Source organism: Serinus canaria, chromosome 1, assembly GCF_022539315.1.
Source record: "Serinus canaria isolate serCan28SL12 chromosome 1, serCan2020, whole genome shotgun sequence".
Lineage (NCBI taxonomy): Eukaryota > Metazoa > Chordata > Aves > Passeriformes > Fringillidae > Serinus > Serinus canaria.
Window position 1 is genome coordinate 83,586,088 of NC_066313.1, and position 22,419 is coordinate 83,608,506.

General features: G+C 39.5%; 1 protein-coding gene across 11 annotated transcripts in view; it reads right to left on the reverse strand.

The window, feature by feature from the left end:
- The window catches only part of INPP4A (inositol polyphosphate-4-phosphatase type I A), a 110,584-nt gene that overhangs the window by 65,991 nt on the left and 22,174 nt on the right, over nucleotides 1–22,419 (reverse strand). For 9 of the 11 annotated variants that reach the window (XM_050975612.1, XM_030235133.2, XM_030235130.2 and 6 more), the window contains exon 2: nucleotides 3,837–3,897. The gene's annotated coding sequence lies outside the window, so the exon portion shown is untranslated. Of the gene's footprint in view, nucleotides 1–3,836; nucleotides 3,898–15,039; nucleotides 15,235–22,419 lie in introns of those variants that run through there. The other 2 variants (XM_050975620.1, XM_050975601.1) reach the window with 1 other exon arrangement.

Sequence of the window (22,419 nt, forward strand, 5' to 3'; positions counted from 1 at the left end):
AAGTAAGTTCTAGTTCAGGAAGGTGACTCAGCTGAGGGGCAGCACATGAGCAGACACATAACTATAAGCTTCAGTTCACTGTAGCAAGCAGAAAACCTAAGATTTTTCCTGGTGTAGATTTTAAGACTGACCTGACTTTTTGGGAGACCTCAAATCACTGAAAATTGCTCCTGACTTCACCAAGGGCTGCAGATCCTCAGTGTCTGCAGAGGACTTTTATTCAGATGTCTGACTACAGACTAAAGATACGAATTTGAAAATTTTCCCTGCCCCTCCAAAGTCATGAAAAATCCTGCATTAAAGTTAAAAATAACTATGAGTCTATTCTGCTATTTATTCTTCAGAGAGTAGCATGCTAGCAATGCCTCAGTCTGAAAAAAACTGCAAATTTTTTGTCTTTTATTGCAGTGCTCCAAGCTATTGCAGGCCATACATATGGAGACCATAGAGAGTGTTCACAAATGTTTGTACTGCACGGTCCAGACCTTTTGGTGTGGGGAAGTCTGTACCTGAGGACCTACATGGGCTCTTTCTATCTTCCCAGCTAAAAGGAAAATACTAATGGAAGTAGGAAATTATCCATATGCAGAGTTTCCATGAACGAAAGAAGCATGGTGGGCAGCTGGTTTTGAAGGTTGGTTTAGATGGTTCAGATTAAGTGTTAATTCTCTCAGTATGTTTTAGTGAAACAATTATTGCTGAAACCCTCATTACTATTCTGTGGTAGTTCATCTATGTATCTCCCAAGGATAATACTGAAATTATTAACAATTAGGTACTGGACATTTTGTAATTTAAACATTGTAGCAGCTTTATAATTAAAATGCAAACACAGGAGTAAAATTAATGTTATTGAATTGAATGCAAGCTTGGGCTGGATAAAGTTCCAAAGACTTTAAAAGGGTTGATGGAAGAGTAGCATTTAATTCCAGAAAAAGCTTGATTTTTGTGCTTGCACTGAATATAATATAGACAAAATATTTGTAAAAAGAGACAGAAGCCATAAGAAAGAACCAAAGTAAGAGACCACAGATCTGTCTTGTTTCCAGACACTTTAAACACTTGAAATTCTGCCTCTGCCTTCTCCCTTTGTGCCCTCTTCAGCTGTTCTCATTAGCTATGTGACATTATGTCCTCTTACTTTTCTTTCTCTCCCTCTCCCTGGATTCAGGCTCTATTCAATACCATTACACCTTCACATAACATATTATTCAACTCAGTTCTTCGTCTCTCTCTTCACTGCTAAAAGCCATGGGTAGCTCTGTATACTAAAGCCAGCAGTCAGAAAACCCTCTAATGGAATACAGAATATTACAGAAAGGCCAAGTGCCACACATTATGCAATGACTGCACGTGTAGTTATTGCAATTATCCAGGCCACATTGGCATGGGGCATGAATCCATCTACCATTAACAAGAGGATGATGAACATTACGCTCTAAGAAACAAGATCACTGCAGCAGTCACACATGGCCTGCTCTGCATTTATATTTTACAAACTGGCAAGAAGGAAAAAGGAACAAACTAGCAAATGCTGGTGGTTTTTGCTAAAAAACCCCAAACTGTAAAAGCAGATAGAAAATTTGCAGTAAAAGGTAACAAGAATAACCATAAAGCAGCTTGCTGTGCTTATATTAATGATCACCTCTCCTTAGTCAGTCTCCCGTGCTGTTTGTCCACTCACCACATTTTCTAGAGGTGTCACCCAGAGAACTGACTGAAGAGAAAGCTGTGACTTTCACTTAAAAAGAGTGACATAACTTGTCTTATACACAATTAAGGAGCCTTAATTAAAAAAACTACGTGGAGCCTGACATATGCAACCTAGAGTTTGACTCCTAAGAAAGAAGCCACTAAATCCACATCAGTGGAAAGAAAGCATTCACCAAAGTACAAAGCAAACAGGTAAACAGAAGTGGTGGCATTCTCTTTTCCATCTATCTTTTCTCCAGATCTACTCTAACACAAAGTTTCAAGCAGGTAGTGCAATCTGACAAAAAATGGAGTGGGTTGCACAGCCAGGGCCATGTTTGAGAAACACTTAATTAGGATGATATGCTGTCCCTGTAGGGGAGCCCAAAATGCTGGCTTTTAGCTCTATTATTATGGACTTCTTTGCAAGTGTGGAGACAGACCCCACAGGGGAGAAGTCATAGCTGTCTTGGGGTAGAATGACAATTCTTTTTTAATTTCTTCAGCAAAAACCAGAACTGCATTGGATGGAGATGAAGGATTGCCTCAGGCATTTCTTTTCCAATGCAGACAATGATTAATAAAAGAAAGAAAGATGATTTGAATGACTAGTATTACTGCAATTCCTTTTAAGTCACAATATAGCTACAGGATCTGGCAATGCTAATTTGCTGCTGGCAACTTTCTCCTGGCCTTCTTGGCATGGAGAAAGATCTGTAAGTGCATGCCTTGATTCCCAAGTTGTTCTTCACTGAGCAGTTCAAGATGGTCAAAAGAAAAAAATTATACATAAGTCCCTAGAGCATGCTGTTGTGCACTCCATTCCACTCTGCCCAAATTAAATAACTGAGTCCATGGTATCGACCATTTGCTTTAATTTCAGATGTAGGCACAGTCCTGGCAGCACACCTCTCTAGACTTTCCAGTAATTGATTCTCAGTCTGCTTTTAGACACACATTTAACACAAGAGAAGCAATGCTGCAGAAGAAAGTGCATCTGCTGACTTTGTCTGCTTGACCTTACAAAAGAATTTGATCTCCCTTAGCAGGAGCAGGGGAATAACATCTCTGAGAAGTCAATACTGTTCACCATTGACTCTACTCCACCATTCATTATTTGCTGAACTCTGTAAAAGGGGACTAAGGGTACCACATCAGGGACAAGGACACTGAGGTCCACCCTCAATTTCTGCATCACATCTGACCAAGAGCAACCTGTTACACCTCTCACTACTTCCTATTCCCAGCAAAACTTCCTGCCTCTACTAGAAGACTCTTTGTATCAGTCTGCTTCATACTGCTTTGCAGTTCAGGCCACATCCCCTCATCTCATCAGCATAGATGGCCCAACTTCTCTTACTCTCTGGAATGGCAGAAGCAGCTGCTTAGCTCAAAACACAGCTGCTCTGCACACAGGAAGCAACAGGAGTCCTATGACTGAACTTTGCTTGGAAACAAGTGGCCAAGAGTCTTCTCAGTTCTGCTAACAGGAGCCCCACCTGGACAGAGATTTCTTTCTCAGGGCCTAGAAATGTGACCATCAGCCTCTGAACCCTGCCACACACAGGACATAAAGCAGCTCTTTCACTGTGGAGAAGCAAACACTTGACAAATGTTTGTGAAGTGCCCAGCAGGGTTCAGATCCCATCCTGAAGGAGACTGCTCTATGTACAGCAATGCTCAGTGACAGGCAGACCTGCCTTCTTCATCATCTCCAGATGTTTAAGGAGAAAAAGTAAAGAAAGACTGGTTTGTTCCTACAGTAGAAACAGACAACAAACATTGGCCTTTCAGCCTTTCATGTACTTTAAATCTCACAGACTTCCAGAAACACATAATTTGTCCAAATACAGACATATCATACTGTCACTAGCTATTGAACTTCCTCACCTTCTGCGAGCAGTGCATCCAAGTAAGAGCAGAAAACCCCAGGCCAAAATAATGAACTACTCACACTACAAACCATAGGGTAAAAGCATGCCACTGCTATCAGAATGTTGGATCTTGTCAGTGCTTCATTATTTCCATGGCTGAAAGTTCCCTTTAGTTTCTCTGCCTCTAATTTATGATGAATCTTTGAACCTTTGCCTTCAGTGCCAACAGATCATCACACATTACAGTAGTAATCACTAAAATTATCTTACCTTACTCCACCTTTCACAAATTAAATTCAGCATGTGTATCCAGTTCTTTTTTTAATGAAGTCTGAAAGACATAAAAAGCACAAATTATTTCTGACTCAATCATATAAACAAGCTAGTAGTATAGGATTTTTTTTTGGGGGGGGGGGGGGGGAGGAGAGCAGGGCAGTAAGTAATAATTACAGGAATGAAACCCAACTAAAAACCTGTTAAAAATGCTGAGTGTTAACATTTTATAACATAGCTTCTCTATCATTTGAAACAAAATAGCTCATTCAGTTTCACACCTTCACCTCCTTATTTGCACTCAGAGAACAAAGTCTGTATAACTGTGAGGTAGGAAATAACTCTATGGATCAAACTTTTTATCTTAAGGTCAAAACATGAACTTATCAAGTAGCAGCCTTCCAGTATAATTTTTAACCTGAAGTATCTACCATTTTGCTTCAGCAGAGCATGTTAGAAATCTTTGAGTGTGGTACCACAAAACTGTGACAAGTCAACAGGTTCCTATGTGGGGAAGATGCTTCTCTATTAAAATGTACACACAGGGCAACAATATACAGTAAGATTAAGAAAGGTAAATCCATAATTCGCAGGAAAAAAAATGCATTCATAAGAAAAGCACTCCTCAAAACATTAAATTCAGGAAAGATTCATACATAAAGAAGTCTTCAAATCCGTGATGCAGTAACCAAGACGCAATTCATCAGCTTACAGCAAAACTAACAAAGGAGAGCCAGAACCGAAGTAAAAGAAAGAAGTTTAAAAGTACTAAGATAAAACAACACACTACAGACTAACAAGAACTTCTGCTACCAATTGGGAGCTTATCAGTTAATAAAAAACAAGAAGAAAGAAGGCCTTGAGTCAGATAACACAGCCACAAAAAGAGAGATACTTCACTAGGGTGTACCAGCCAACGTGCTCCTGTTGCTACAAGCAGCAGCAATGGAGAAACTCAGTTAGGAACACTTGCTACAATGAGCGGAACAGCATCCAGCTCAGTCTGCAACATGCAGAGAAAGGCTTGTGCAGACAAGGAAGAGCCACCTTCTGCAAAAACACTGCTAAACTCAGCAAAGTGGAAGCTGAGATGAGCTACAATTTGCTCTTCAGAGATACATAACAAGGGCTCCACCACTGTGGTGAAAAGAGTGTTAAGATAAACAGAATGTTAACAAAGTAACAAAGTAAGCTGAATAATACCAACGAAAAAAAGTCAGTTTAGACAAGGGCAACCTTGTTTTTCATATAATAAAGTGTTACCCCAACGTTAAAACAGATTTAACAACTCAGGAAACTGCATGCAGCTCACTGCTTTCATGGACTCATAAGCAAAGCATCTAAAATTTCTTGCAAAATTTCACAGAAGTGGCCTGCAAAGCAGTTTAAGTTTTGTTCTCTTCTCATTGTCCAAGGTGAAGGCAGAACAAACTCAAGGTTCACATCTGTGACTGTCAGTTCAGCATTTAATTAATCCTGGCTTTTTGTCCTCCATGAGGACAGAGACATCTAACATTATATGGAGCTCTTTTAGGGGTAACTGTGATAGACAAGTTATCAGGAAAAAAAATCATCTGCTATTTAAAGTCATTTTTATATTGGCAAATATATTTTATTCAGTTGTAAAGTTCCAATTTAATATTATTTAATATTATTATAACTATATTTAATATTATTTATAACTATTTATTTAGTATGGTTATTTTTTTCTTTTTCCACTCTAAAAGCAGGGCAAGTGCTGTGAAAGCTCCTAGACACCATGAAGGCTACTGTCAAGGCAAGTCATTGCCAGTCACAAGATCAAGGGCTGATACTCTGGACCTACTACATTAATATCCTGTAATATACTGTACCACCTTCACCTTCAGGACATCTAATATTAAACTTAAACATGGCCAGTTATTATTTATTTAATTTAAAGGAAGAAACTAAAATGGCAGAGATGATAAAGGAATCTAAAAATTCTATTTACAATACTGTGACAAAAACCAGATTAGTTCTGTGGAGACAGGCAAATCCTTTTCAACTTTGTGGCTTAGCTCACATATCTGTAAAAGAGACAATGTGACCTAGTAAGTACATGGAGCTTCCTTGCTGCCAAGTCACATTCCTAACTTGTTCACTACCTCCAGCAAGTCACACCCATCTTGCAAAGCAACGCTGAGATTGGTGATGTGTTTTAAAATCAGCCCATCAGTGAGACTTTTTAAAAAATATTTCAACTTCTGCAGAGAAGGCCAGACCTACCCCTACCAATCTCTCTGCAACTTCTGACCTCCTGCAGATGCCCTTCTGCTCTGCACCCCCTTCTGAAAGCAACTCTGGGTTTTCAACTACATTTTTAGAGGCCTTTAAGTCCTCCTCTTTGACACAACCACAGTTTTTAACTGCACTCCAGCTCTGTTGCACTTTGGTACCTGATTAAGAACTGTCAAAGGGCAGCTTTAGCTGTAACAACTAAACTGAAGACCAGCAGCACATGCCCAGGTATTACATTCTGAGATGCCAATGGCACTTGCAGATGAACAATTCTAACTGGGGACCAATTCAAGCCTTTTTCACCTTACATGGTAAAGTTTTTAAATTATATTGCCCTGTAATAGCAGTAAAACCATAGCCTAGGGTGGTAATGTACTACTGTAGACTGCACCAAAGGACATCTTCTTTACATGTTCTGCCTTCTTTCTCTGGCCTTTTGCATTAAGACAGCTTCATTACAGAAAAAAAAAAAACCCAAAAAACCACATTCTATTAAAGACTGCAGCATGGTTTTGCTTAATTAAAACCATTCAGAAATTGTTTTGCAATAGACTGATGATGGCAGTTCAAACCTTAGAGCTTGCTGCCAGATTTTTAAAGCCATTCAGATCCTTCACTGTACAGAAATTATATATAGTGAGGCTTTTTCTCTCCCCAGTCACTTATACTTGCATCCAGGGTTACCACATAAACTGAGGACATAATTTCTCCATTAAATCTGCCACACCATTATTCTAAAGTGCTGCAGAAAGTGACGTGGATGACACTACTTTCTGTAGAAAAACATCAATGTGATAAAAACCAAACATAAAAATAACAGGGAGAATACATGCCCTCACTGGAAATGCCTCACTTTCTCCTCCATGTTCCCTTCTTCCTTCTTTCTGACTCACTGAAGAGCAGCTAAATCATTCCAGGAAGGAAGGCACAGCTAACACTTTTCCTTTGCAATTAAATGTGGTGTCAACACCTCCAAAAGGTACCTGCAACCCATGACACCAGATGTGATTTTGTCTATTAGTTAATCAGGTAAAAACAGAGCTGCTTTGACTGGAGGTTAGCCTTGACAGCTTTTGTCCAGGTTCAGTCCAACAGATGTGCTATTCCCTCAAGAGCTGTGCCAATCTAAACTACTGTCTCCCATTGCTTGCCCTCACTTTTCCCCTCTTTCTGTCTGTCAGCAAAATGGCACATGTTGGTATAACCTAAACATCTTAAAAAAAAAATAAAAATCCAAATACACCACGTTAAAAGCAAGCAAAAGAAAAAAAAACCAAAAACTCCACCGCCCCACCCAACTTCTCTCCAGAATACCCGGACAGAAAAAAAAGAGCAAAACAGAACCTTTGCAAAAGGTACAATGCAAAACCAAAGCTCTCTAACAAGAGCATAGGATGGGGAAGGACTGTTTGCTGATAATACTGGCAAATTTGAGGAGCAAGAACCTCTGCAGTGGACAAGAAGGGGAGGATGAGCCACATGAAAGCAGAGCTGCAAACTAATGATCATTCAAAGCAAGTTGTTAGCTTTGAATGAGCATTAGCAAATATCTTCGGAGCATTCTGGAGCTCAGAAGATATTTCCTGTAAACATATTTTAGAGGCTGGAGTTTCCAATAATCAGCCTACAAACACAGGCAGCATGTTCTTTTTCTAGCAGACAGAAGGTAGAAAATACTGTGTCCTGCTGTGCTGTCTGATCTCCTTTGCTTTGGGGCAAATAAAATACTGCATTGTCTCAACTCTCTTGCAACTCTTGCAATACATTATTTCTTGGACTCTTTCTTCATTCCCCATTTTGAAATACCAGTTTACGGGAACCATAAGAAAGTAAAGAAGATAAACTCACTTCATTCTGAGCAAATCGTTATTGTGATCAATATGGTGCCTCTTTTTGCAGTATTTACACAAGATGCTATCACCATTACACCAAAATATACCCTCCAGGAAAAGAGTAAACTTGCCTTGTCTTCATCTCACTTCCTCAGAATTAATTCAGATTCACTTGCATTATATATGCAACCTGTACTGTGTACATTATGTACACAGCATTAAAATTTTATCAATTCCCAGCTTCTGGTTGTGAAGAAATAAAACACATGTCTGCAACTCTATCTATCACTTGGTTGCAGCAGTGTTTCAACATTCCTAGTGATAAGCTGTGTTCCTGAAGGAGTCACAGCTTCTTGTCAGGCAGAAACACAGGTACAATTTACCTTGCTCTGCACCTGATTTTTATGAAAAGAAAATCATAGAACACAGCAATACCTCCCCAGGTTGAACACACAGAGTCAGAACCCAGAGCATGACCCAACATTAGGTCCATTCCTCAACACTGTCAAATACACACCTCCACAAAGTCAGTCTTGATAAAGAGTGCAGTTCTGCAAGATGGGAAGCCAGGAAGAGAAGATTACAAAAGACAGTCTGAAGGTCAAAGTGGCTTGCACAAGTAGATCCTGCATTTCATATTCTATTTTACATAAAGAGAAGACATGGTTTGATTTCACAAGCATTACTGACCCAACAATCTGCTATGTGTTTATGCAAAAAGATGAGGTGACACCCAGGACCATGGTGCACCAACTGTGAACAATTTTGTAATAGTGTTGATAGCAAATGAATGGTGTCCAGTGTCTAAAATTCCTACTCTCTTCTTTCATTTATTCTATTCTTGTCACAGTAAGACACATTTTACTCAGCTACCAAATGCCCACAATGCCTCTCCCTTTTTTTATCATGGGAGGCAATGTTTTCAAGCTAGATAATATTTTACTAAACTAAACATTCAAGGAACAATGGCTGGAAATTATCTTCATGCAGTATAACTGATAATTTTCTGAGGATGTTCAGTTTTACATAAATTCCCAAGATGCTGAGACATTAAGATGGGTTTTCCTTACTGCACTGGCCTTGTAATGTTCATTTTATGAGCCCCCAAATGCAGCTTGAGAGCTCATGTAAATGGAAACATTGGGCACTCCAGCCATGAAACATACAGTACAATATGGAGAAATCTAGGCTGCATTATTCACTTTTCATATAAATGGTCATGTTTACTGTGAAAGTTTTTTTCCAGAAATCTGAATCACAAAGGAACGGGGGAAAAAAATGCAAGCTCTAGGGAAGTTGGGAAAGATGTCATACTTTCAAAAAAGAAATGCTGCAAACTGTAACATTCTTCCTCCATCAGTTACCACAGCCCTCCCAAATGCCTATTTGACATATACCTTCTTAGCAATCTTTTAGATGTCTGCAAATGCTGCTAGTGACACTAAAGTGCTGTACTAGGAGGAAAATGCTCTTCCCATTTATCCTGGGTGCCTTGCTTATGACTGGAAGGGGGATCAAATCTTCACACAAATTGAGTCAAATTACAAGAGTTCTTGTCTCCTACTTACCACAAAAATAACACCAGCTAAGCAGATCTTCTCTGGAAAGTGTTCTGTCCTCCATTCGTCTTTCTGCTAAATTTTACATTTATTTGCTATTTAAAGACACCCCTGGTTTTTAAAGAGACAGTTCTTACCTGTGCCAATTTTTTTCTAGCCCACAATAAAATCTTACCAGTGGCCCCTTGTGACATTTTGATTTTTCATTAAATTAAAGACTATGGTGATGTTTAGATATCTGAAATATAAACCCCTGTAACAAGCACAGAAAAGAACATGCAGTCCTTCTTGAGGTATTAGGAAATGTTTGCATCCCCCCCAAAAAAGGCAAAGCATTTACAAGGAAGTCAGAATGGAGACAACATGGGGTATTGAAGACAAACCCCTCTCTTCCTCAGATCACATACACATAAACACTGGCAGCCTTCCCTCACTTCCACACATAAAAGAAGCTGTTTCACTCACTCTCTCACTGTGAAAAAGGAGGTTTATCCTTCCATGTGCCCAACCAGGCCCCCCCGTCACTGCTCTCTGTACTCTGAAGGTGCTCATCTCTTTCCACTATGCCCATGCACTCTTTCTTACTACATTCCAGCAAAATCTGCCTTTATTACTATGCACCAGCAAAAGAGCAGCCACTTTTCCAAGCAACTTTCCTGTGTAAAATCAGTTTTCTGTAAAAGTGTCAGCATTACAATATCATGTTCTCATCAGAATCCACAAAGCTATGGGACAATGATGAGAAATCTTCCTTATGCAGGCAAAACCACAAAGGCCACATTCTTCCTATTACTCACTACCTCCTGTTTACCAAAACACAATTGAAAGTTATCTATTTCTCTCAGAAACAGAGAATAATTTGAGTAACTTTTCCCAGACACCCACATTTGAGAAAGGGTTTATGACAGAAAGCTCACTCTGGCCAGCTCAGTTGCATGCATTTTTATGTCATGTATTTAGAGCTATGATGCTAATATGCAATGACAGTAATACTTGTGACACAATCCTTTTCATACAAATCCACCATGCTATCATACAGAGCTCAAAAGAGCTCTTCTTCCAAATTCTCCTGAAACAACAGAGGTCACTGTCAACATGGCATTATTTATTTCATGTCCTTGTATGCGCATTACACAAATCAACATTTTACAATTTTGGTCCATATTTCCTCAGAAGAAGCCCTTCCAACTACTTGACAGAAATAACACTAAAGCCTGGAAAAAAAATAAATCTTACTCTGTAAAGTCAGGCCACTTGTGTCTATTTCTGAAATGAGACAGAAGAAATCTTTTATAGCAGTTTGTATTTCAGGAATCTGGGACTTATAATACATTCACCTATCACACACAGGAAATTGGATGAAGTTATTGGCATTTAGTGCAATCTAGAATATTGCAGTGCTGTCTTTTTTTTTTTTTTAACAGCAGGCTCCATGCTCTGTTATTCACCTCTGCCTGTAGCTGCTTTGGCATCTGGAACTAACAAGTATTTATCTAAAAGGTAAATTTGAATTAAGGATCATGAACCCACTCCCTTTAAACTGTGTTTCACCTGAACATAGAAGGTCAATTCAGTGTTATGTGAGACATCAAGCCTACCAATTAGGTGCTGTTTATTTAAGCTCATGCAGAGGAGATAGAGGTACTCTGGTGCTTTAAAGGCAAAGCATCAGTTTGAAATGAAAACAGAGCTAATCCCAGATTTCTGCATCCCTATAAAATACAAGGACAATTCTGCACAGAAATAACATGCCATCATAATCCAGGCCATAACCTCATTTAACCAGAGCAAAATGAACTATCCTCATCCTTACACTGGCTCTGACTCTGGAGCACAACAGGGGGACTACAGTCATGAAGTCAAGTGAAAACCCCGACCCTGAAGGCAAATGAAAGGACCATCATTGTTATCCTCAGAGTATAGGCTGTACCATTCACTCTTTATTTAAACCAGCATAAGCTTCAAAATACACAGAGGTTTAAACAGACAAAAAATGAGACTGTGACTTTTTCTGCCTGATGCAAAAGCTGGTGCAACTCAATGAGCTGGGAGCCTCTCTAACAGTTCAGGCCTTCCAGGGCAGCCAGGACATGTTCACTGTCTGATTCTGTGTCCCCCTGCTTGAACTGCTCCAGGATTAAGTGAAGAGCTTTTCAGGAAACAACACAAAGATTTCACAGCTCTTTCCCCCTCCTCTTTAAAATCAGGCAACAAATCTAATCCCTATAAGAAGAGTTCTTCAGAAAACAGCCAAAGGGGCCAAGGAGATGCCCTCTATGCTTACACTTGCACAAGACCCCAAAAATAACTCATGTAAAAACTGTCATCTCTAAAAATTGCACAAATAAAAAGAGGAGTTCTCCAACAAACAGGATGGTCCAGTACTGCAAATGCTGCTATTCATACTGCTCACATGCAAGGATTTTATTCCAACAGAACTCCAGTTTACACGGGTTTATTTCAAACATGCAAAAAAAAGAAACAAAAACTTGTCAAAACCCCTAATACAATTTTCCCCTCCCTCCATTTCAAATTCCTATTTGAAAACAGAATGCTGTGCTGCTGTCTGACAAGGATGTACTACACAAACCCCAAGAAGCTGCTTTTTCATATACTGCAGAGTCCTTTATCAGGAAGTTGAATGTCAACCAGCATATCACCACAGAAAATATGGCAACCACTTTTTCTGGGGAAAAAATATAAACTCTTATTCAGTGCATGAGCCATCTTTTACTCTGTGTAAAACTCAGCTTCTGATACAGCAGTGGTCCAGTTTGGGCTGATCATTAGCTAAAACTGTAATACAATAAAAAATATCACTCATATTAAAGATGACTCACATAAATTAAATTAATTACAATGACAGGATTGGATTTCCCCTAAGTTCTTCATCAGGCAAGGCTAGTTATAAATCATTGCTAATGCAGCTTTTGTGTAAAATAGGAGAGTAAGTGCTTCCTCCCACTAAAGAATTTTGGAGAAATGCTTTATTTTCTCTAGGGTCCTCATTTCTCTGTGTACTACCCACAGCAACAGCTCTATTTCCTGCAGCCATTTCCTGCTGTCACAGCAGGGAGAGGTAGAACAACATGCCCAAGGATGATGCCACTGTCTGTTTTCAAACTTCTGCTCAAGAACTGAGAGCAGAACATGTAAGAGATCACAGTTAATCCAGCAGCTGCCAGGAAGGCTGAAAAAGGGCTCAGAGTAACACAGAGCATGGCCACAAAAGAAGCCACCAAAAAAAAGCAGGAGGTTTTACAAAGGAAGAAACAAATAAAGGACAACCTGAACACCCCACCTGTTGTTTGGAACACAAGCAGCACAAGGAGCAAAAGGGAAATGCTGAATTACGTGAGCTTTGTGGCATTCAAGGCTTTCCTAGGTGGAAAACCTACCAAGGGGAGAGAATCCACACCTGAACAGCTGAAGTCAGAATCAAAAAAGGGGCTTAAATTTCAGCAGGAAGTTCATGAAAGCTTTAGAGAAAGCAAAAATGACAAAGCATGGCTCTGTAGTAATGCAGAGATGAGAAAAACAGCTGTGATATCCTGTAGGTTAGGAACAGGAGCGGGGAACAGAGGGCTGGGATCTTCTGTTTGGGTTTACAGAAAAGAAAGGCCAAGGATATCATGAACTCTCACAATTCAAGTCCTGCCAAAAAGTACCAGTGAAATAATCCAAATAGCCTCTGCCACGTGTTACCTCTGCAGCCTAATACAAAGCCATCTTAAGATAACAAAACTCAGCTTTCAGGGTGCCTAGAGAGCAGACTTTGACAAGCCCTGTTGTACTTAGTGCGAAATCCCTCCACAAAAGGATGGAATGCAGCTGGTTACTTTGCACTTAACACAGATATTATGTACCTAAATGCATACTTAGAGGCAATTTTTTAAGCCAAATTCTGACACAATCTTAAATAACAGTAATTAAGATACAAATCAGTAGAGAAATTCGGAATGTAAAGAATGTTTTATTTCTACTTATTTGGATCTGGGAGAAGAAGAAGACTGTCACATGCTAGAACTTTGTTAGTGAACAGTCCCAAACCCAACCCTAACACTGTTTAAACTAGTTTGCATTTATAATGCTGTAACAGGACACATATTTAATATCAGACACACAAGTTATAAAAATTAGTCAACAAAATTTTTCCTCTGGGAGTTGGGCATCCATGACAGACACTGTTTTAAATTCTCCCTCTCACACTGTAGTTTTCCAAGTTGTGTGTCATCAGAAGTATAAAGATCCTACAAATGCACTAACAGACCTTAGTTTCCATTTTATTAAGAAAACTAATCTATTATAAAAGCTAGAGTAACACCAAATCTGATTAATTCATAGCAATGAAAACACTGTGCATCAGTAAATGCTATAAACTAGCATACAGAAGAAGAACCTAAAGATACTGTCATTTTAAAATGCTATTACTACAGCACAGTATTTCTTCCAGAGAAGATGACAGTCATCCCTTTTATGTACATTCTACATGGAAATGAGTGGTAATTTCAAGTACCTGAAAACAATCTAGGAAATTATCAGGTTTTGAAAATACCCCCCATTCCCTCACTCGGAAAACAAACACAAGTGATCTGGCTCCTAATTACTGAAAGCAACTGCCAACCTCACCGTACTTTAAAAGGATACTGCTTTCTAAATATAAAATAAATTGGGGGGGGTGGAAGAGGAGAAAAGAAAAAAATAAATTAAGATAAATTCACTACTGCAGTTCAAAACCAGAATCCCTAGCTTATAAAATCTCTTGTGGGGAATATAGCAACTACTCAAGACTCAGAGGATTCTACACGAGCATAATAAGCAATAACACTCTAACCTATATTAAAATTATAGCACTAAAGTGAGTAAAACAGCAGTGAAGCCACTATAAACAAATGTTATACCTACTCTGCATATGTCAACACTAACTAGAATATATCTCATTTTTTTGCATATTACTAATTGCCAGAATATGACATTTGTGCTTTTAGTGGCACAAGATGAAAATCACCCCAATATCTGGAAGTACCACTTATAGTATTTGAAGAAACTGTTTACATCCAGGCACTGCACAGATCACATGCACAGTCCCAACCTGAATGCTGAAGGCAAAACAACACAGTGACTGTAAAGGTAAACAATTATTTTGCTACTTCAAATACAACTGCTTTTTTTATTCTATTGACACAGAAATTCATTAAGCAAGAACTAGAGAACTGCAGCACCCTCCAAACAACAGAGAGCTGCTTTAAAAACTCCTTGTTTTCCTTGCCCTACCGTCTAGCAGCACTGTTTCTTCAAAAGAGGTCTTCTGTCCTTAACATGGCTGCCATGCCTTACATAACATCAATGAATGAGAAAGTAGTTATTTTGTTTCCTAGGACGCACACTGCCCATTAGCCATATGATTCTCCATATGGCACAGCAAACAGCCCAGAGAAAGCTTTGCAGCTCCAAAGATCAGCATCCTCTGAGGATAACAGCAACAGTAATTCAGACTTCACAAGCTCCAAATTCCCTTTGGTACATATTTAAATAAACAGGCATTCTTACCTTAAGAAAGCAATACTACTAATAATAGCAGCGCTCAGCAGAGCCTCCTCTGTTTCATCTGTGCTCGTAAAAATGAATCTTGGTGCAACTGTCTGCTGCAGCAGGTAATCAATAATATAACCTGCTTCTTCTGCTGCCAGAGCTGCTCCATCTGAACGCTAGCTAACGTGAACACTGTCAGTGTGAGTCATACCAGTGACTCAGAGCAGATGCAGAGCTGCAGGAGGAGTTTAAGTTTCAAGGCTTCCTCTCGCTCCAGCTCCCTGTCACACAGGCACTCACTGCCTGCCTGTGTATCTGTGTGTGCCTGCAGACTACCCCAGAAGTTGGATTTTATCCTCTGTATAATCTTGGAGAGTTGAGCAGTTTCAGTTTGTTTGTTTGCTTTGGGGTTCGGTTTTCCCCCCAGAATAGCAATTCTGCTTCTTCACCGCAAATATATTTATCAGGAATGCAAAAGCTTGCTCTGCAGACCAAGTTAATACCATGGCAGTACTTGCACTACTACAAGATAGACGTGGGCTCATGTATCTCGTCAAGAATAGGGGCAGAACTAAAAAAAACCAGGAAAGACTGTAAAATGAAAGTATTGAGTGTGGGCAATATGCATTTATTCATGACAACTTCATAGCAAAGTGTCTGATTTCATTAAGTACTCTGGGCACGGCAAATTTGGTCTCAAATGCAGTGAGATGAGAGAACTGTAGGAAGGACTGTAAGAAGGGGGGCACATGAGCAGAAATGCTGTGTGCCTGACACCAGTTTAGCAGGGAAAAGAGCCTATAGGAAAAGAGAATAGCTGCATTATAAACTGGAACAGTGCATTTGGGTTTAGGGTTGAGTTCTTGCAGCTATCCCCACAGGTATCCATCTCACTGATAACCTAGTCAAAGAAGCATTTTGAACATGTATTTATTTCCCAGGCCTGCCAGACTCCCCACCATGAACAAGCAAGAACAGGCATCATGAAGCCAAAGTTAGGCACTCAATGTTGGACACTTGATATGCATTGCTGTACTGATCCCACTTATTTCTGAAAGGCACATTGTACTAAGCAGTTGCAGTATTTAACAGATTCAGCCTTCAAGAGAGATGAAGCCATCTAGTACTGAGCCATTAGGTTAAGTGCATGGAAACAATTTACAGTGGGATGAATCAAGCAAGTATTGTCAAAAGAAGATGCTGGCTGAAGGAACAATGCCACTAAAATGCATAGACCTGCTAAACAGCCACTTATATAAACATCCCAGATAGTCTGTGGAAAAAACACTTGGTTTATGTCAAAGCATTTACAGCTGAACAATTTTCCTCATACTTAGCAAATGTCCAGTTGGCAATCACCCAGCTAAACAGATTTGTGTTGAGATTTCTCATGGAAAGGCTAATATCAAAGCATGACTTTCATGGGTCTGTGTGTTTTGTCATTTTAAAGAATTCCTTCTTTTTCAAAACCCAGTAAAATGAAAGATACCCCTGCCCATTCAATCCAAGTATGCGTGCAGCACTCTCCAGGACTGTACCTGGCTGTTAAAACTGCTGAACAAACCTTGTACTACTGACGCCGAATGTTTACTCCGTGTCTCTCAAAGCAGCCAAGAACACTGCCTTGGCAGGGATCAAGAGATGAGAAGGAATCAAGCTGAGCAAAACAATTCTTGAAGCATGGTCATAGAGACAGCATAAACAAGGGGATATAGAATAGCTGGTATCTATGAAGATACACTGAATTAAATTCTTTCCCTTAAAACCATTAGGATTCTATCACCTGGAAAATCTTCTGTTGAATCCCATCCTTTCCCCCAGTTTACTAATGACAGTGAATATTTGCTCCTGTTAAGCTTCCAAGGCTTTATTTTCATGTTTTAAATGCTTGAACAGGCAAGAGAATGTTAAGAACCACAGCATATCAGGGGAAAAAAACAAAATGCAAAAAACACAACAGCAGCAACAAAAAACCAAACCAAGACCCCTGGGATTTTAATCAGGAAAACATGGTACAAATGGCATCTATGACACAGGCAGAGAAGAAGACAAAACTGGATGATACTTCACATGTCTGGGGGTTTGGAGGATGGTAATTAGTTTTCTTTTTGGAGGTGGGGAGTTGTGGGTTTTGTCTCCTTTAAAATATATGGCATGCAATTGTATACCTGCATTCAATTTTGTGCTGCTGTCCAACTAAGAGCCAAGATTTGGATCAAAGCTGACTCAAAGAAAAGAGCTGTTAAAGGCCTCAAAGGGATAAAGCACACCAAGAGTGAGCACCCACTGTGAAAAATGCATGTACTTGCCTCAGCTGCAAATGACCTCATCTACAAATCAGATGTGATTTAGCTGCTGTAGGCAGCAGTTTCCTGTTGTTTAATTGATCAGTCTTTTTTTACAGTAGAAAGGGGTTGGGTCAGGAGTTGAAAAGTGGGAAAACCTGAATCTTCTTACCCCCAAAAAAAGAGAATGTACACAGATGTGGATGAAATCTTGACCAGAAATTTAGTACAGCCTTCTGAACTAAACACTGCTGCAAGAGATTCTGCATTAAGAGGCAGTGTAGACTATTATACACTCTTTACAGTCTACAGATAATGTTTTTTCCTTCTTCACCTTTAGGTAACAAGCAAGCAAAGGCTTTTCTATAGTACCTATTCAACATGGTACCAGGCTCAAGAATCTTGTTCTTCCTTATCACCTCCTATGTCTCTAGGAATTAGTTTGTTTGGAATTACTTTTAAAGTCATCATTAAGCCAGTGATGGTGCAAATGGTTTCCCACAGCCTATTCCAGATTGTCAGATTTCTTATTAACCTGCTTTCTCATGAAAGCTCAGATTGTCCTTACTGAGAACACAAACCTCTAATCCTGTTTCTGAGCCTTATTCTTCTTAGGTTATACTGTCTGGGGGTGGGGAGGGAATGGGAAAAATAAAAATAAAAAAAAATCATTCATTTTCTTCAAGGACAGACCTGGCTCCTGATGCAGTAGGGCAACAGGAGCAGACTGAGGACCACTGCCAATATTCACAGTACCTCCTTCCACCCTCACCCTCCTAGCTTTCCAGTCATCTTTCCAACAGCTACACTCTCTGCTGCATCCTGATATTTTGTAATCTTGTTTTCCTGAGCCCTGTGTAAAGGTAAGAGTTCAGAGACACTAATTTTTGAGAAGCACTGATACACATTTTCAAGAGGAAAAGAAGAGCTATTGTCCTGAACAGGCTTTTACTCTTTTATCATTGACATGGGCATTAAAATACTTTCCCAAGTACCAGTGAGCAGCCACACACAGAAGTGAGCACCATGCACACACACAGTAGTAGACGCCCACTGCAAAAGGAGCATGTATTTTGAAAATACATACAGGCAAAAAGTTGGAAAGAGAAATATTTTTTACATTATCTTCCAAATGCTACAGCTAACTGACTTGACATATGTCCACAGAAAAGAAAAATGCAGAAACTAGATCTCAGTGTCTTGCTCATTAGACATTGCACTATCAGACTTCCCTTTCGATGCATCTCACTGGCTGGTTCCTTTCTTCCATCTAATTACCTTTCATGGGTATTTTGATATGCCATGACAAAAGCACTGTTTGCTTCTCAGGAAAATTAAGACTCCTGCTGGGAAAAGTGTCCGAACCAGAATCTTTACCCTGCACAATGAACAGAGGAAGCCACACATAAAAGCAGATCTTTAGTGATTGGGTATGGGGGCAGGGAAGAGGATGATGCACTTAGCACAGTTATCTCAAGGTTTCTGAAGATAAATAGCAGGACACACTGTAGCAGTTGAACTTTTTACCTTCGCTACATCATCCACCACTCAGTAGCATCTTGCAGTCCTCTCTAAAAAACAGTTAGCAAAGCAACCCACAGGAGGCTGTGGGAAACCATTTCCTGCACACAAGTACATCTCCTCACTGAGACCACCTCCTCAAGCTACTGCTATAGCTGTGACCCACGTAAAATGTATTTTTTATTACTCCCTAACAATCCAAAGCTCCATAGACTGCAATGGGAAGAGACGACAAAGGTACAAGCTGTCAGTAACACACTGCATGCAGATCTGGGAGGGAAGTACTTCTGCAAATCCAGTGAAAATGCAAAAGACAACCTAAATACCCATTTCCCCTTAATTGTCTTTTCTCACCAGATGGAACAACAAACTGCAGAGACTAAGATCAGAGAAATCAGCCAAAACGAGACAAGGACAACACATCTCATAGCAACAAAGATGTACTGACCAGATGAGAGACTGGCTTACAGACACTGCTGTGGCTCCTGCATATACAGACAACCATGCATTGCAAAGGCTTGCTTGGGTAAGGAGGACTCTCCAGATTGCTCTTGATGTCAGCACATAGTCAGCTGATCTTTTGGCAGCCAGCCTGCTCACATCTATCCACTTCTGCTCTCTTTTCCTCTCTAATGCTAACATCTGCCCATGTTTTGCAGCCACAGAAAAGGTCAGCAAACCCTAATGACACATTAAACCTGATAATCAAGCAATGCACCATTTGCAATTACTGTGTGCCCACTCTCATTCTCCTGATATTCAGAACCTCAGTTTTTTCCTAAAAAAATCCCAACATAGGGCAAGTGCAGAAGAATCTGTAATCTCAAATCTTACATACATACATAAATTCATTTTGGATAAAAGAGAAAGTACGTCAGAACACACCCAGTCTCCCCAGGCTTCCATTAAAATTTGTTCTATCAATACAACCACAAATTCCTTATTCCAAACAATCTTTATTTTTCTACACAATGCACAACTACCCTCTGTTGCAAAGCAGCATGCTCATTTTCTGCACTTATACCATCACTTCAATCGAATATTGACCTGTGAATCTTAAGAAAAGAGACACCCAAACAAAACAAACCCAGGCATAAATTCATTTTGAGGCAAGCCTGTCTGACTTAAACATCACAGTTCTTCACATTGTCTAACAAAATTCTATACTCTGATGGATATTCTCTAAACCCACTCATTTTGCTCATTCAATAAACATTTTCAAACTGAAGTTCCTGCTCTTGTCTCCACAATGCAGGAGTTGCAGATCTCACGCTGGTGACCTGTGACTGGTAGATTCTTCAAATGCCTCAGAAAGAACAATTGTCAGTGCTGGAGAAAGTGGATGCAAAGACTTATTGTTTTCCCAGTACCATCTGCTGCACTGGGGAAAACAAATCAAAACCCTGTAAGACTGAATGCAAAGCTGCACATTTTTGATGACTATTCCAGCAATATTTGTTATAAAATTTACTCCTCACTTCCACAAACAAAGAGCAGCTGCAATGAGAGATTTCGGTGGTTGCCCAACAGATTTCTAATGCTTTGTGCTGTCTTCCCAACTCATCTGTAGTCTTTTGCAAGTTAACCAGTCCCTATTTTCAGCAGGGAAATCATCTTTCAATAGGTTCCTAATTAGTAAGGCCATGAAAAGTAACTTCCTATCTAGACATGTTTACGGGCCTCATTCTCTTATTCCTATTTTTGTCATTCTTTGCCTCCATTGTGCCAAAAAAAAAAAAAAAAAGTCCTGCTCTTAGTACAGTGTAATATAGCACTTCACAAAATGCTAAGAGGATCCCCAAATGTAAGTTGATCAGTCAAAAAAATAAATTAAAGGCCACAGGGTTAAACCATTTTTCTTGCTTTTCAAAATTCTTTATTTCTCCTTTCAAAAGAAGAAATTATTAGAAACATTAGAAAACAACCCAATCATAAAGAGTTATCTGCAAGCTCACAACTTTGAAGTCATTATGTATTTGTGGTACACAGGAAATTATTCTCCAGATTAATGCCACCAAATAATCAATGGGACCACTCAAAGACAGAGGTACTGTACACGTTGTGCCTCCAGCGGGGAGCCCAAGGTGGAAAAGCTTATTAAAAGTGTTGATAATGGAAATGTTCCTTTCATGATTAATTTAAATTTTGACATTCAGAACTTAATTGATTTGAGATCATTTGGGATTTTTCCTAAAATTAGGTCACAGAAAAAGCTCACTAAAAGTAGCACTGTGGTGTTCCTAATGGGATTTCAAAAAATCTTTATGTCAAAGGCTACATGTCTTATTCTAAGAACAGTCTATTCCAAACCAGTAAACCTACAGAGACAGTAAAAGTAGGCAAGTAATAATGATTTTTAAAAATAATCAATTCAGAATCTCCTTATTAAATCAACCATTTTCTTTTCTGGCAGGTACATAAAAATACAGATCCCAAAGAGACCCACCGGTTATGACATCTTTTTCCATGTATCTGTTGGAAGAGCAGGTGATATATCAGTGCTGTGATGGGTTTCTGCTTTTCTTTTCAATGAGCTTCACTTGTTTATGTATAATCCATAAGTGTGCATTAATACATTGCTGTATGTTTAGAATATTTTCACTTTCTATTGGAGTAAAAGATCTCTGGCATGGGACGGCTGGTGACTAAGGTGAGACCAGAGATTACAGATGTTTACATCATACAGTGTTTTGGGAAAATACCAAGTCCTTTAATTTTATTTTAACATGCAACCTCTTTTTTATACTTAAACTGCACCAGTCTAAATTGGTAAGATTATTGGCATCATCTTTTTATATTACAAAGACAATAAAACAAGTATTTTCTATCAACCTGCTCTCTCCCATTTCCACCTCCTTCTAATTCTGTATTTCAGCTCTTTGAAATTGATGGCTGCGCCTGCACCTGCCTGATGATGGTCAGAGCCCACAGGTCCTGCCACTCTGCTCCCCTGGGAGCTGCAGCTGTCCTTTCCAGCCTGGCTGAGCCACAGAACCAAGGCTTCCTTCACACTGAGACTAGTTTGGTGAAAAGGACAGGTCTGTTGGCATGCATTTTGCATCTGAGACAACTGGGGATACAGAAAAAGCATGCACCTGGAGATGAGGTCATGTTATCCTCATTACTTGTTCTCTAGATTACCACACAGCTTTTAACCCAAACCAGAGGAAGGCTGGTTTTCCTTCCCCCAGCTCATTTTAGATGCTTCTGAGGGCAAGCTTGTGGGACTGGATGGCTGTGTCTTGTTGGTTTGGCTCTTTTTCAAGTGGAAGAATGAAGCAGATTGAGTCTGAGGCTCAGAGGTACAAGTTTCTAGGACCCACCTCACTGAGCTGGTAATGATTTTATTGCCTGACATGGTACAAAAAGTCTTGGGAACTGAATCTTAAGTTCTAATTAGTGCACTTTATATTGGACCAGCTTTCTTTAGGATATTATTAAGTAAGTCTGGGGTAATGTTTAATTTTGGAAGGAAAATATCAATTTATCTCCCATCCACATCTTATGAAGTTGACTCTAGTCAATGCAAAACACTTCAAAGAACTAATTAAAAATTACAGTCACATTCCTAGAAAGGTGCACTGCAAACTAC